The 15,590-nt window shown below is 40.8% G+C and overlaps 1 protein-coding gene across 20 annotated transcripts in view; it reads left to right on the top strand.

Annotated features, from left to right (window-relative positions):
* The window catches only part of PTPRD (protein tyrosine phosphatase receptor type D), a 2,959,440-nt gene that overhangs the window by 1,210,733 nt on the left and 1,733,117 nt on the right, over window positions 1–15,590 (top strand). For all 20 annotated transcript variants that reach the window (XM_077249189.1, XM_077249205.1, XM_077249204.1 and 17 more), the window contains exon 5: window positions 5,486–5,528. The gene's annotated coding sequence lies outside the window, so the exon portion shown is untranslated. The remainder of the gene's footprint in view (window positions 1–5,485; window positions 5,529–15,590) is intronic.

The raw sequence follows: 15,590 nt of genomic DNA, 5'->3' as shown, positions 1-15,590 counted from the left end.
GGTGGCACACCCAGGAGTCAAGACTGGCACACAAGCTGAAATGGCAATATTACTCTCCCACTGTTTTTTTATGTATTTTTTTTTTATTTTCAGGGAGACTTTAGAAACCAAATAATATTAAAAAAAAAACAAAAAAACAAGGCTTTCTATGGCCCACTGAATGAGAGGGACAGAGGTGGCACACCCAGGAGTCAAGACTGGCACACAAGCTGAAATGGCAATATTACTCTCCCACTGTTTTTTTATGTATTTTTTTTTTATTTTCAGGGAGACTTTAGAAACCAAATAATATTAAAAAAAAAAAAAAATAAATAGGCTTTCTATGGCCCACTGAATGAAAGGGAGAGAGGTGGCACACCCAGGAGTCAAGACTGGCACACAAGCTGAAAGGGCAATATTACTCTCCCACTGTTTTTTTATGTATTTTTTTTTTTTATTTTCAGGGAGACTTTAGAAACCAAATAATATTAAAAAAAAAACAAAAAAACAAGGCTTTCTATGGCCCACTGAATGAGAGGGACAGAGGTGGCACACCCAGGAGTCAAGACTGGCACACAAGCTGAAATGGCAATATTACTCTCCCACTGTTTTTTTATGTATTTTTTTTTTTTATTTTCAGGGAGACTTTAGAAACCAAATAATATTAAAAAAACCAAAAAATAAATAGGCTTTCTATGGCCCACTGAATGAAAGGGAGAGAGGTGGCACACCCAGGAGTCAAGACTGGCACACAAGCTGAAAGGGCAATATTACTCTCCCACTGTTTTTTTATGTTTTTTTTTTTTTTTCAGGGAGACTTTAGAAACCAAATAATATTAAAAAAAAAAAAAAAAAAAAAAATAGGCTTGCTATAGCCCACTGAATGAGAGATAGCACACACAGCAGTGGCACACAAGCCCTGACTGAGGCCAATATTTTTCTCCCACTGATTGATGTAGTGTTTTTGTGTTGAGGTAGATTTTAGAACACAAATCACGGAAAAAATAAATAGGCTTTCTATGGCCCACTGAATGAAAGGGAGAGAGGTGGCACACCCAGGAGTCAAGACTGGCACACAAGCTGAAAGGGCAATATTACTCTCCCACTGTTTTTTTATGTATTTTTTGTTTTTTCAGGGAGACTTTAGAAACCCAATAATATTTAAAAAAAAAAATAAATAGGCTTTCTATGGCCCACTGAATGAGAGGGAGAGAGGTGGCACACCCAGGAGTCAAGACTGGCACACAAGCTGAAAGGGCAATATTATTCTCCCACTGTTTTTTTAGGTTTTTTTTTTTTTTTTCAGGGAGAATTAGAAACCAAATAATATTAAAAAAAAAAAAAAAAAATAGGCTTGCTATAGCCCACTGAATGAGAGATAGCACACACAGCAGTGGCACACAAGCCCTGACTGAGGCCAATATTTTTCTCCCACTGATTGATGTACTGTTTTTGTGTTGAGGTAGATTTTAGAACACAAATCACGGAAAAAATAAATAGGCTTTCTATGGCCCACTCAGTGAGAGATGGCACACACAGGGATGGCACTGTAGCAGAAATGCCAATCTTAATCTCCCACAAAAAAAAAAAACAAAAAAAAAAAAAAAACTGTCCTACAATTACTATCTCCCTGCAGTAATGTAAGCCAGGTATGGCAGGCAGCAATAGGAGTGGACTGATGCACAAATTAAATAAAAAGTGTGGAAAAACAGAAAAGATAGCTGTGCAGAAAGGAAGGAACAAGAGGATATGTGCTTTGAAAAAAGCAGTTGGTTTCCACAGTGGCGTACACACAGCAATACAGCTATCACGGAGCCTTCTAGGGCAGCCCAATGAGCTACAGCGCTGAGGGGAAAAAAAAAAAAAAATAGCTTCCACAGTCCCTGCACACCGAAGGTGGTGTTGGACAGTGGAAATCGCTGCAGCACAAGCGGTTTGGTGGTTAGTGGACCCTGCCTAACGCTCTCCCTGCTTCTGATGAAGCGGCAGCAACCTGTCCCTAAGCTCAGATCAGCAGCAGTAAGATGGCGGTCGGCGGGAACGCCCCTTTATAGCCCCTGTGACGCCGCAGACAGCAAGCCAATCACTGCAATGCCCTTCTCTAAGATGGTGGGGACCAGGATCTATGTCATCACGCTGCCCACACTCTGCGTTCACCTTCATTGGCTGAGAAATGGCGCTTTTCGCGTCATTGAAACGCGACTTTGGCGCGAAAGTCGCGTACCGCATGGCCGACAAGCACAGGGGTCGGATCGGGTTTCATGAGACGCCGACTTAGCCAAAAGTCGGCGACTTTTGAAAATGATCGACCCGTTTCGCTCAACCCTACTTATAACTCCCTAACAAAAAAAAAAAATTCGTTCCTAAATTGTGCTGATGTAAAGTCGACATGTGGGAAATGTTACCTATTAAGTATTTTGTGTGACGTATCTCTGAGATTTAAGGGCATAAGAATTCAAAGTTGGGAAATTGTGGAATTTTCAAAATTTTCGCCAAATTTCCATTTTTTTCACAAATAAACGCAAGTTATATTGAAGAAATTTTACCACTATCATGAAGTACAATATGTCCCGAGAAAATAATTTCAGAATCGCCAAGATCCGTTGAAGCGTTCCAGAGTTATAACCTCATAAAGGGACAGTGGTCAGAATTGCAAAAATTGGCCCGGTCATTAACGTGCAAACCACCCTTGGGGGTAAAGGGGTTAAATTTGCCAGCTTCAACGAATTTTCTCAGGGTGTTCGATTTGCAATTACTTGACTCACTGGGAATTGAAAGTGCTCCAAAGTCTTCAATATCCCTGAATAAGTGGGTATGAATTTCTGAGGTCTTATAGGACTGTATCCAACCCCTGTCAAACTCTTCAATGCAACAAATTCATAGTAATGTCCAGCTTCCATCAACATATGTGGCAGTTGTTAAATAGATGGTCCCTTCCTTGCCCTTCCTCACAGTATGTCAGACACAGTGACATTTCTATATTTTCATATCAATCAGATCTGCTTTATTCTCTTTTCCTCATACACTAATCTCATCACACTTATGGCTTTCTCTCCCTATCTCTATTGCTAAGCTGTGAGCTGTGATGTGCTTCCAGATCTAACACACAATGGCTCTGCATTTCCTGCTTCGGCTTTTATACAGGCTATAATAGTCCCTCCTGATTGGCTGTGCTATGCTGTGTCATGTTATGGCTACAAGGCAATATGTTGACCCCTGCCTGGAAGCACCAGAGATCATCTCATCCTTCTCTGGCTGGCTGTTGTAGTCTTCCACAATTTGTAAATTGACGGTAGTCATTTTAGGGGATTTACAAGCTACAAATTGCAAATTGCAAATTCCTGAATGTACAATACTAATTCATGCATCAAATTGATTTGCTCATATTTAAAAATTTTAGTGAAATGAATGCTGGAACTAAATATGTCATCTCATACAATATTAGTAAAATTGTTGCAACAGATTATATGTAAATGTTTGTAGGACAAGATGTGGAGATATTGTTCACAATGTCAGTTCTTTGCAAGGTTTTAAATTCAATTGTTATTTCATACTGTAAATTCAGAGTATTTCATTGGGTAACTGAAACAACTGGTTATTTGTATGTGTTGTCATGTGCGTGTTGTGTCTCATATTTGGTCTGTATCATTGCAGAGTTTCAGTTTTCTCATCCTATCCACTTCTGCTTTAAATATTTCCACCTCCTCTTTTTAGCAGGAGTAGATGTAGAATTGAGATCTAAAGAGGGAGAGGAGAAGTAGCAATGTGTAATGTGTGATGAATATTGTCTTGCAGGATCACTTTCATTACTCTGACACTGCACAGTTGGTGAGACAATTAAACCAAGTAGTAACACATCCACACTTTTAAGGGCTGCACGTAGGCTTTTTGTAGTGCCACTGACTGATTTTAACAGTTGCTAGCTGCAGTCCACAAGATTATATGCACCTTAATAAATTGCTTTGTACTATAGTTCTATAGAAAAAAGTGATGAAGACCTGGCAAGAATAAAGGCTTACATTTGAGACGTTAGCAGTTTGATATGAAGGTGCAATATGAATCCACCATTGATGGAAGATCCGAGATGTTCACAACACTTGCTATAGTCATCTTTCCCGTGTGGAAGTATAACTCACTACTGTGGTTGTTGGACTCTGTACAGTGCCCCGCATGGGAAAGATGACTTTACCAAGTGTGGTGAACCAGCATAAAACTTTAATATTAAAGGTCATTTAGTTATTTAAAAAAAATCTCCATGTAGGTCAGTCCTCACTCATCTATTTTATGAGTAAAAGCAGAGCAATAGCACAAAATCCAAGTGTTTACTAAAAGATCCATGTAAGAATGGCCAACAGATACTCCTTAGCCACTTCCTGGAGATTGACCTTACTGTATGCCCAAATTGTAAATAGTTTACCAAAATACCTCATACTTACATATCAAAAATGGTGTAGGAGTTATACCTGAGCCATCTGCAGGAGAAACTGGCTCTTACTGCTCACTCACACAAATGTATACATTGGGCAAGAGCTATGCATTGGGAAAATATTTTACGGAGCAGGGCTGATCAGCATTTCCTTTTTCTCATACTGATTTGCCATGAGAAAAAAATTGCAGCATGCTCTGAGTTGCTGTGCAAATCAGATTGCATGCACCCATTCAAGTCTATAGTTACGTGAAAAATATTGACTCCACTTGGATGATATCTGAGTGATGTCCAATTTCCGCATACTCACAAAATGGAGGAGATGGAGATATCTTTTTCTCCATCTTCTCATCACCTGTGATATGATTGTCTCATTCAAGAGACTTAAATCACACTAAGCTGACTCCTGGCACAAACTCTGATCAGCATTTGAGCCAAGTGTCGTTGACATAATATGCCCGATTCTCTTGGATGAGATAATCTGTGCTCCTCTGAGCAAGCCCTTATACACAACTAATATCCTGCTATGACCATCCCTAGCTCAAGTCATCAAATGTTGCTGTGAAAACTTCAGACTTACCCTAAAAAAACAACATACCATGACAAGTTATCTCTCTCTGCATTCTTTGGGGTTCTTTGTGAAAAGAGACCGTAGAACATATGGATCCAAAATGGCCAGTTTCCCAGATGTATGACACTGCCACCTTGAATCGGTGATGTCAGGGTACAGCTGAGACCTGTCAAACCCCGACTAGCTGATCTTCTGACTGCATAGGAGGACATTTTGGGATATAATTAGAAAGTAATTTAATGGATGACTGTGTGAGGATTGGAGGCTTGGAATAATAAGTAGTGTTGATTGAATAGCACTTATCAAAAGCTATTCGATAAACCCCAATAAAAATAAGCCAACTGGATAAGAAAGAACTGTGCAGCTATGAACAAGAGTTTGTCTTGCTGAAAAGTGCATCCTGTAGTCTCATATTATTTTTCACAAATGTCTCTTTATCTTCATTGACATACATCATAGTAGTATTATAACATATAATGTGTATAATTTAATGTGGTTTTCTATTTCAGACCTACCCTGTGACTGCAACAACAAGATGTTTTCTGGCAACAAGTAAGCTCTAATTTATCCAATGTCTAGTTTATTGTTTCCAAATAAATGTTTAAAATAGTTATTATCTGTGAACAACTCTTCTTTGCAGCTCCTTCCCATGACAATAAAGACTTTTTATATGGACAGATAATGTGCCAATGCGTGATATGGCAAGATGATTGACACTCATCTACTTACATTTATATGCTACAAAATTTCCAGAGCTTTCTTTCTATATATAACATATGCTACTTTTTGTGTGATTTTTATCTCAGCATAAACAATGTAAATGATTGTGTGTCATTCCCTAGCTGGACATACTGACACTGGGGATAGATAGTGAATGGGTAAATTAGGAATTCATATTTACAGCAGCTACTTGTAGAAGCTGTGCTTTGACTAAAGGCAGACAAAATAATACAAAGTGTTACATTTTGTACAAAATTATGTAAAATAAATCTTTCTTGCAAATAAGATTTTGAACATTATATATAAACAGTTTTGACATAACATAATAATAATAATAATAATAATAATAATAATAAAATATCAATAGGAGGCCTAAAAGAAGTTTAAATGGTAGTAATAGCAAACTATTTAAACCAAACCGAGCAATATGGAAATAGAAATGATAAAAAAAAGTCAAACTGTACAACCTAAAATCTAACCAAAAATAAAATACATAACTGATAAAAATAAAATACTTTAATACAATTAACAGTATATTCATAACATGATTTTGAAAGATGATCAAGTCACATCATGATTCTAGAAAGTACTTTTCCTTAATGACATAATACCAATGAATGTAAATCTTCTAGTACAAGTGGCTTTTTTGTATATATTTAGTTGTACAAAGTGCTAATACAAGACTGATAGGTGTAGCCCCTCTAACATAATCACCTCTAGTATATATAGTTGTACAAAGTGATAATTCCAGACTGACTGCAGTAAACAAACATGTGAAGGGGTTCATATGAATGTAGTTTTCTGGCAATCGGATGCAGCCCATTATGGAATACTCAGCATATAGCATTTTTGAAATGTAAAAGTAGACTTATTGAGGTTCACAGCAAAAATAAATAAATTATATATAGTGAAAAAATTTGCAACAACACCAGACAAAATACCTTTACAATGTGTACACATCCCCAGCCAGCAGTCACAGAAGACTCCTTAAGACAATGAAATAAAAAGGGGAAACAGCACAGCAGACTGGCTTCAGAAAGGATTGTATCCGAAATGTCGCCACGCCGTTTGGGCATTAAACATCATTTTTGGGGGGAAGTCTGCTGTGCTGTTTCCCCTTTTTATTTCATTATATATATATATATATATATATATATATATATATATATAGTGCTCAAAAACATAAAGCGAACACTTAAACAACACAACGTAACTACAAGTCAATCACACTTCTTTGAAATCAATCTACCCAGTTATGAAGCAACACCGTTTGTGAATCAATTTCTTCTGCTGTTGTACAAATGGAGCAGACAACTGGTAGAAATTGTATGCAATTAGCAAGACAACCCCTATAAAGGAGTGGTTCTGTAGGGGGTGACCACAGACCATTTCTCAATCCCTATTCTCTTTGGCTGTGGTTTTGGTCACTTTTGCATTTTGCAAAACCTCTCACCCTTAGAGGTACTGTACAGTAGCATAACGCAGTGTCTACAACTCACAGAAGTAGTAGTGCTCAGGTAGTGCAGCTCACCCAGGATGGCACATCAATGTGAGCTTTTTTTAAGGGTAGCTGTGTCTGTCAGCACAGTGTCCAAAGCATGGAGCAGATACCAGTAGACAGGCCAGTACACCAGGAAATGTGGTGGGTGCCTCAAGAGGGCAACATCACAGCAGCAGGACCACTGCCTCCTGCTTTGTGCAAGGAAGGACAGAAGGAACAGTGCCAGAGCCCTGCAAAATGATCCCCAACAGGCCACTAACAGCCATTGTATCTGCTCAAACTCTCATAAGCAGACTCCAAGTGGCTGGTATGAGGGTCCGACATCCACAAGTAGGTGTTTTGCTTACAGCCCAATACCGTGCAGGACGATTGGCATTTGCCAGAGAACACCAATATTGGCAAATTTGACATTGGTGCACTGTGCTCTTCACAGTGAGAGCAGGTTCCCACTGAGCACATGTGACAGATGTGACAGAGTGTGGAGATGCCATGGAGAACATTCTTCTGCCTGCAAGATCCCCTAGCATTACTGGATTGGCAGCTAGTCAGTAATGGTGTGGGAAGGCATTTCTTTGGAGGGACGCACAGCCCTCCATGTGTTAGCCAGAGAATCCCTGACTGCCATCCCCAGATCCATTGTGAGGCCTTATGCAGGTGCAGAGGGTTCTGGGTTCCTTCTTATGCATGACAATGCTAGGCCTCATGTGGCTGAAGTGTGTCTGCAGTTCCTGCATGATGCATTTTATATATATATATATATATATATATATATCTTAATATATACTTAACTTGTTATGTCTTCACATCCTGTTCCATCCAGATGTGTCCGGATCCCAGAATTTCAAGAGGCGGAAATTCACCGACCTCCATATTGGGACACCCAAGTGATGGGTGTCTCAATATGGAAACTGCTGGTGGTACCAGCCTCTTACACAGTACCACCAGCGGAACACTGTCACACCACACACACACACACACACTGTATACACCGTACGCACCACACACACACAAAAATACCCACTGTATATGCCGCACCCACCACACACTGTATAGACCGTACGCAACACACACACACTGTATATGCCGTACGCAGCCTCTTGAGTGGTACCACCAGCGGAACACCATCGCGAGCACGCCGCCACCGGGATCAGCCAAATTATTCACTGACCGCCGCCATCTTTGTACAGGAGGAGCGCATGTGCAGTTTTATGTGACCGCCATTATCTGTCTGCACAAAGATGGTGGTGGAGAAGTAAGCACATGGGGAAAGAGAGAATGGATAGATGGGTGAGCACATGGGGGGAGAGATTCTCAACGCTGCAATGCCTGCCCCCATCGTGACATTACCGCCCTCCCAATGCAATAACATCGGGCCTCCATCTAGTATATATATTTACACATATATGACCCTTAAAAATATCAAAGTGACCTCAACATACACAATATGTCTATAAAGTAACTTAGAGTAACTGGGGGTAACCATTAGCCTGTTTGATAACCGGCTGAAAGTACACACTTTTCTGCTTTTAAAAATTGGAAAATGGTTAAAAATTATCCTTTTTTGGGGAAAGATATCTGTCACGCCGATGTTTCTACAGACAGGTACACAGAAGAAGCCATGGATTTTTGATAAAAAGAGGTAATAAATTACACCTGTTTCAGAATAGGCAACAGGTTTGCTACCTGAAAAATCAAGTAGTGATAGTTTGTAACAAACCTTCAAAAATATTCATTTTTTGGGGAGAGGCATTTTTTTACTGTTTGGAAAGTAAAGAATGGCTTTGGGAAAAGCCATCCAAAAATTGTCCCTATTTTTGGAGTAGAAAGTGATTTTTCCATGTGCAAAATGAGGAAGAAATAGCTTTTTAACAAACTATCCAAAAATTGACAATTTTTTAGAACCTGCAACAATTTTGCTTTTTGGAAAGTGAAAAAGCAATGGCTTTTCAAGAAGCTGTGCAAAAACTAGTTCAGGCTTATTTACCTTGTATAGTGTAGGATTTCCAGGAGAAGTGAATTATAGCTATAGAACACAATGGATATCCAGGAGCTTGAATGGCTGTCTGTTAGCAGTGGCAGTGGCCACAACTGCATAGTATAGAATATGATGGGAGGGACAGGCAAGGAATGAAATGAAAATCAGCACTAATTTGATTTTTTTGACAAATATTTCCACATTTTGGTCTGCTTAGATATAAAAAGCCACCTGATGCACAAATGGCAAGCTGTCTCAGTTCTTGCCACAAGTTCAATATGAGGACTCTGAGGTCAATGGAGTTTGAGCTCAGAAAACCTGCTGCAGAAAGGATACAGATTAGATTTGACTTAATTCAGCTTTTCAGGCAGTGTATCTCTGTTTTCTGATGTTGGTGGAGCAGGAAAAAAACCCATCTGGTTCTGCATTTCATATCTATAATATAATGGTGGGAGCGTCACTCTGTCCGAAGCCTTTATAGACTGCGCAAGTGCGACGCACCGCGCCTGCGCAGTCTTGACCAGAGTGACGCAGCCGAACTTCTTTATCCCCCCATAATATACCGGCCATGGGGGCTTCACACACCCACGTATCCCCAATAATATAGCGGCCATGCGGGCTCCATACACCCCTGTATCCCCCCTAATATACTGGCCATGGGGGCTCCGTGCTCTGCAGCTCCAGTCAGGGTAGCTGTAGAGCCCAGCGGAGCTCCAGGACCTTCGATGATGTCACCACCAGCATGTGACCAGTGACACGAGTGGGCGGTGTCAGCCCTTGCTGTGCTGGCTGTAGGGGTGCTCTATCTATTATAGCCAGAGCCGCACTCAGGCAGTGAGTACAGCCGCCCGCACTCAGCACAGCCACGCACAGCTGCCCGCACTCAGCACAGCCGCCCGCACTCAGCACAGCCACCCGCACTCAGCACAGCCGCCCGCACTCAGCACAGCCGCCCGCACTCAGCACAGCCACCCGCACTCAGCACAGCCACCCTCGGGCAGTAGAGCCGGAGAGAGAAAGATGGGAGCAACATATGGCAGAATGGAAACAGGAACAGGCAGAATGGGAGCAGCACATTACAACAGAATGGGGGCACAGGATGGGAGCAGCACATGACAGAATGGTTGCGCACGATGGGAGCAGCACATGACAGAATGGGAGTGCAGGATGGGAGCAGCACATGACAGAATGGGGGCGCACACATGACAGGATGGGGGTGCAGGATGGGAGCAGCACATGACAGAATGGGGGCGCACACATGACAGGATGGGGGTGCAGGATGGGAGCACATGACAGGATGGGGGTGCAGGATGGGAGCACATGACAGGATGGGTGCGCAGGATGGGAGCAGCACATGACAGAATGGGGACGCAGGATGGAGCAGCATATGACAGGATGGGGGAGCAAGATGGGAGCAGCACATACCAGGATGGAGACCATATACCAATATAAATGCTCACCACCCGGGCGTAGAATGGGTTCAATAGCTAGTACACTATAATCATTGATGCTCCTTGGCTACTTGTTTCAGCCCCATCACTGTCACCGGCAATGGAGCATTGGTTCGGCAGGGTGCAGAGAGGAGTAATCTGGTCACATCTGTGGTTGGCATACATGGCTCAGCAAAAGCTTTGCCAAGCAGGAAACAAGGCTTGTACTACACCAGTTTTGATTCCCTTTCAAAAGGCAGAAACATTTCCCGTTTCGCTTTTACATTGTGGGTCTAAAAGTATGGCTATGCAATCGTATTACTTTGGTTGCTTCTGTCATTCCAAAATAAATTAAGCATGCAGCTTCTCATGGGCATGACCTATTGCCCCATTGATTCACTTGTCACACCTCACTTCGACTGCTGATCATTATAGCCAGCATTATCAACATCAATTTAACATTGACTTTTAGACTTGTCACCTACTTGTGCCTATGAATGCTGAATGTCCCCCTACACATCCAACTACTGTTGCTCCTCTTCCTCCTCTTCCTTTACCCCCTTCTCCACATCCTGTTGCATGCAACTCTTTCATTGGCAGTCCCTGACAGAACCACAGCATAAATGAACATGTCAAAGTTGCTGGTTTTAATACATAACGTCTAGCATCCTTGTGTTTTTTCAATATAAATATGAGCCGGGATAACATCATTGATGCCACAGATGTACTGTACCTCTTGAAAAATTTTGCAGCCTTTTTTTGAAAAGGCCTCAGTACTAGGTTAAATGGTGGATTTCAAAGTATCCCAAGCTCTATTAATTTTATCCCCCATGTTATAAAACCACTTGGCAGTGCTTTATTTTTCATGAATAAAAGACAATAAGTGTGGTGTGTGGAATCAATGCTGAGCCCCGTTGCTGTTAGATAAGGGGTCATGTCTGTTGAGGAAGATGAAGGAGGAGACAGATAATCTTCATCTGACAGTGAAACTCGGCCAACTGTGGAGGCTTCATCACCTGTCCTGGTTGTGGTGGAACATTGCCGTGCTGCTTTTTTGTGCACAGAGAATGAAAAATATACCAGCTACTCAACCGTATAGCAATGTATGCCCAATCACATTGGTACTGCTGCTGCCACCTATCATATTTCTCTCCCTCTATTGATTGAATCTTTGTATTGTTCATTGACTACTACAATCATCTTCTTCACTTCTGCAGTTGTACAACACACACTGTATGTAGCATTTATCAGTGTTTTATAGCTTTCTCTCTGTATGTCATTTGCTGAGCTGTGACCTCTGACATCCTCTTATTATCCAAAATCACCCTAACAAGTTTGCTGCAATTGGATTTTATAAAGGCTATGATAGTCTCTCCTGATTGGCTGTGCTATATGATGTGATTGTATAGCTGCATGACATTATATAGAAGTCATTGTGGCCATGTCTGAGATTATTAGGGCATCTATGCTTGATGCTATCACTTGCTTTGTGTTAAATGGCTTGGGGCCATTTTTGGGGTGATTATAATTTTGAATTTGGTCAAGCAAATTTCCTAAATTCCTTATTTATACAAGTTCTATAATTAACATTTTAATACTATATTGTCTTCTTTCATTCCATGAACGCATTGTCATTATTTAGTAGGGGCTGCTATTTGGATTGTAGGCCTGTAACAAGAATTCAGAGTTCGAAAAGATGAGTACATTGGAGAATAATTTTTAAGCGTTACCTATGAATGAGTTAGAGCTTGAAGATTATTTTACATTTGACCTTCTCTAGAGTAAGATGTTCTAGATTATTTAATCTATTTAGAAATCAGATTTGTTTTATAAAATAAATAAATCCTATGTTACACAAAACCATTGATCAAATACAGAAATCTAGAATAATCTCCCTGTCTATATAATAGTAATGGTGAAGTTCAATATTTCTATTCAAACACAGAGTCTAGTAGACATATTTACAAAAGGCCTTATGATATTTGCTGTCTTTGCTGAAGAAAACATTTGTAAAACCTTTGGAGTGACTACCAGGGGCTGCAACGTCTCTGGGGATTGATGCTATTCCGATACTGTCCTTCATTTGAACTTTAAACAATTTTAATTCATGAGGTCTTTTAATGGGCTTTGAAAATTGAAAACCATTTTCATTTGCACTGTTATATGAAAAATTTACTTTAGGGAAACAAAAGGGTTTCACATGAAAAGCCAATTATAATCCAAGTATAAGTACAGAGATATTAACAGAACTGGTATTTTTCAAGAAAGGTGCCCCAACCATTGTAATAACTAATATCATTTCAATTTTTTTTTCTGTTAGTACTGATTGTGCAAATAATTTAATAAAATATTTATATATTTCAGATGTTATAGATTATTTATCTTTATAGATGCTACATTTATCTGATACTCAGTGTCAGACCAGTAATATCTTAACACACAGAATTATAAGCTATAAAATGCCGGCTACATAGCTGCCACTGCAAGGGTTAGCTTAAAGCAAACTTGTCATGACAATACTACTGTAAACCTGCAGGTATAAAAATATTTAGCAGATTAATAGCACTCTAAAGCTGCAAGGCTGCTGCACTGAAAGGCCGGCTACCAGGAGAAAATGTGCTTTATTACTCCCGCACCCTCCAGATTTCAGTCATACTGGAGTACTGGCGAGGCTTCAAACACTGCTCAATATATACTGAGCACCATGGCCGGACTGGGACTAAAATTCAGCCCTGGCATTTGAAGTTACACAGGCCCACTTGTCACTTGGTGACTGTATAATATCTTTGTAAAGTGGTAGGTTACAAGAAGTGAGGGGAGTGTAACAAGACTATATAACATATAATCACAGCTGTATCCAGCATTACAGCTCGGTCCTATTTATGGTTTATAGTTGCAGTACCACAAGAAAAGCCGCTACTTTACCTACATTACTGGATCTCTTAGATAATGAAGGGATTGAGATGACCAAAGGCTATGTAACCTCATTCTGATGCTCCATAAATGTTGCCTACAGCCACTTTTGGTTCCGCTGCGCGGCACGAGACCCGGTGACTCTGAAGAGCGGTGACATCAGTAGCTCAGTAACGTCACTCACCGCTCTTCAGATATTCTGGGTCTTGCGCTGAACTCGGCGACTGTGAAGAGCGATATTGTTACTACTGTCACCGCTCTTCAGAGTCGCTGGGACTCGCCAGGTCTGGGCTAGTAGTGGGGGTGTCTGATAGACTCCTCTCCATTATTGACACCAGGGATTGATAGCAGCTGACATTACGCAGCTGACATCAACCCTAAAAATCATTACACATACCAGAATTAAATGCTCTGGTGGTTGTTCACTTGTTTCCCAGCCTCTTTACACCAAATGAGAAAGAATGAAGGGAACAGAACAATCACAATTAGATCAATCTGTCCCCATATAGTATTATGTTATCAGCAGCACATCTACAGTTTGCACCGGCAATGTGCTGCTGAGAACAAGGATTTCTGTTCCCACATAAACAATCCAATCACTTGATGAATAGGCAGCATTTTGCTTGTTTAGTATAATACACCCCATAGTCCTCCATATATTATAATGTGCACCTCAGTCCTCCATATAGTATAATACACTCCTCAGTCATCCATATAGTATAATACACTCCTCAGTCCTCCATATAGTATAATACACTCCTCGGTCCTCCATATAGTATTATACACTCCACATAGATCTCCATATAGTATAATACACTCCTCATAGACCTCCATATATTAAAATACACTGCAATTCCTCCATATAGTACAATACACTCCTCAGTCCTCCAAATAGTATAATACATTCCTCAGTCCTCCAAATAGTATAATACATTCCTCACAGTGCTCCATATAGTATAATGCCCCGCCATTGCCATCCATGTAGTACAATTCACTTCACATAGTATAATGCACCCCATAGTTCTTCATATAGAATAATATATTCCAGGAAATAGAAAAATAGAGGGCACTCACCGGTCTTCATATTCAGTCTTTATTAGCAATACATATGGATAAAATTCATGGCCGGGAACGTCGGAGCCGAAGCTCGTGTGAGCAGGGAAGGAAGGAGACGACGATCGTTTCGCGCTGTGCTTTGCGCTTCTACGGGTCCCGTAGAAGCGCAAAGCACAGCGCGAAACGATCGTCGTTGATGAATTTTATCCATATGTATTGCTAATAAAGACTGAATATGAAGACCGGTGAGTGCCCTCTATTTTTCTATTTCCTGGATTACTATCATAGTCGCATTTTCTGGAGGAGCACCCGACGTTTGGTTCAGTGAATATTGCAAGAGTTATTTGTTAAGCACTCCCTCAGGGATATACCGACTTGTATAGAACCTCAGCAGAGATTGTGCCGCCTACTGAACTCTTTTATGGAGAATAATATATTCCCCATAGTCCACGACACAGTATAATGCAGCCCACATATAGTATAATGATGCCACCCCAGAGTATAATGCAGCCACCCCACAGAATATATTGTAGCCCCGAGTATAATGTAACCCCCCAGAGAATATAATGCAGCCCCCTCATATAGTATAATGCAGCCCCTGCATATATAATATATGGTAGCCCCCTCATAGAGCATAATGCAGCCCATGCACATAAAATATATGGTAGCCCCCTCATAGAGCATAATGCAGCCCCCCATAGAATATAATACAGCACCCCATAGAATGTAATACAGCCCTCCCCCATAGAATGTAATGCAGCCAGCCCCCAAAGAATGTAATGCAGCCAGCTCCCCATAGAATGTAATGCAGCCAGCTGTTGTGAGTTCTGCTCTTGGGCTCCCTCCGGTGGTTGTAAGTGGTAGCGCTGCTGTCTCTGAATCGCAGCATTTATCAGGTGTGTTCACTTTGTGCAATTCTGACTGGGCTATTTAGTCTTGCTTCACCCTTTAGTCAGTGCCAGTTGTCCATTGTTCCTGAAGGATTCACATCTCTGCCTGGTCTCTCCTGCTTTGCAGTG

This window comes from Ranitomeya variabilis, chromosome 1, assembly GCF_051348905.1.
Source record: "Ranitomeya variabilis isolate aRanVar5 chromosome 1, aRanVar5.hap1, whole genome shotgun sequence".
NCBI lineage: Eukaryota > Metazoa > Chordata > Amphibia > Anura > Dendrobatidae > Ranitomeya > Ranitomeya variabilis.
The sequence above is the reverse complement of the archived record's forward strand: the minus strand, read 5'-3'. Positions and strand labels throughout refer to the sequence as shown.